The sequence below is a fragment of the Schistocerca piceifrons genome, chromosome 1, assembly GCF_021461385.2.
Source record: "Schistocerca piceifrons isolate TAMUIC-IGC-003096 chromosome 1, iqSchPice1.1, whole genome shotgun sequence".
Lineage (NCBI taxonomy): Eukaryota > Metazoa > Arthropoda > Insecta > Orthoptera > Acrididae > Schistocerca > Schistocerca piceifrons.
Genome location: NC_060138.1, coordinates 218,216,441 through 218,218,052, shown reverse-complemented (window position 1 = coordinate 218,218,052; position 1,612 = coordinate 218,216,441). Strand labels below are relative to the sequence as shown.

The following is a 1,612-nucleotide window of genomic DNA, read 5'->3' as shown; positions in this document are numbered from 1 at the left end:
AAAAATCTAGATCTGATCCAGTAAATGACAGATTTTGCGACTGATTGCTGTCCTAATACTCAACGGTCGCTGAGCACACAAGGACCTAATGGATACCAACTTAGTTATTCTTCTAAGTGTTATCCACGGATAAATAAAACTATTGCTACATTTCTCGTGATCTTCCCGAGTCGCTGTAAACTAATGGTGAATTGAAACTTTCTGGCAGATTAAAACTGTGTGCCGGACCGAGACTCGAACTCGGGACCTTTGCCTTCCGCGGGCAAGTGCTCTACCAACTGAGCTACCCAAGCACGACTCACGCTCCGTCCTCAGAGCTTTACTTCTACCAGTACCTCGTCTCCTACTTTCCAAACTTCACAGAAGCTCTCGTGCGAAACTTGCAGAACTAGTAGTCCTGAAAGAAAAAATATTGCGGAGACATGGCTTAGCCACAGCCTGGGGGATGTTTCCAGAAAGAGAATTTTCACTCTGCAGCGGAGTGTGCGCTGATATGAAACTTCCAAGCCATGTCTCCGCAATATCCTTTCTTTCAGGAGTACTAATTCTGCAAGTTTCGCTGGAGAGCTTCTATAAAATTTGGAAAGTTGGAGACGAGGTACTGGCAGAAGTAAAGCTGTGAGGACGGGGAGTGGGTCGTGCTTGGGTAGCTCAGTTGGTAGAGCACTTGCCCGCTAAAGGCAAAGGTTCCGAGTTCGAGTCTCGGTCCGGCACACAGCTTTAATCTGCCAGGAAGTTTCATATCAGCGCACACTCCGCTGCAGAGTGAAAATCTCATTCTAATGGTGATTTAGTTCATTCAAAGAAGCCCGGATAGTTTCGTTAATTCTTCGATGCAGAAGTGAAACTCTTTTTTTATATACGGCAACTGGAGCTTTTTATCCACGGGGAAATGAAATGGGCAAGATGTATCGTAGGGCCTAGCTAGCTCGCCGCGAGATGACAGGCCTAAGCTTACGCGAGGCCAGCGACTTCTGCAACAAGGAGGGCCAAGGTCGCGCAAGGTCGGCGGGAGGCCGCGTCCCGCCCGTGCAGTGCTCCAGCTGCGGCCGGCACAGGCGCCGCTGACGCTGACCTGGGGCTCACCGGCTTGCAGAAACTTCTAACTTCTTCCTCAGCTGGCAACAGGTCACAAGTAAAGCTAAGGCCGCGATTCGAATCCGGGTCTACGCGAGTGGGAATCTGGATTGAAGAGGGAGGCGTGCCAGTGTAGTCTGTGTAGTTGTCTGGTTAGCGCATCTGCCTGGTGAGTAGGAGATTCGGGTTTGAATCCCGCTCATGTTACAAATTTTCATTCGTCGCTTCAGTCTGCATGTATAAATCATAGACGTTTGAGACTTGGAAATTGTGCTGCCGTAAACTGTCGCCGGAACACCGCTCGGCAAAGATGTAGCAATAGTAGGCGCTGGATCAGATCGACAGTAGGTGCTGGATCAAGTGCGCCTATCAAAAAGGAGGCCAGACAGACTCGCAGGCAACGCGCCGCCAAGGCCCTCTCGACTGCAAGTATTTAGATCCTCACAGCTGACCGGTGGGCTCAGTCTCGATTTCAGTCACTTAGTCACTAGCTCAACCACTATCCTAGTTGGCGTCTGTCCACATCACCGGCTAC

The 1,612-nt window shown here is 50.1% G+C and overlaps 1 non-coding gene across 1 annotated transcript; it reads right to left on the bottom strand.

Annotated features, from left to right (window-relative positions):
* Positions 1-219: 219 nt before the first annotated feature.
* Positions 220-294, bottom strand: Trnap-cgg. The gene has a single exon. It is a non-coding gene; the product is annotated as a tRNA-Pro (tRNA).
* Positions 295-1,612: the final 1,318 nt, after the last annotated feature.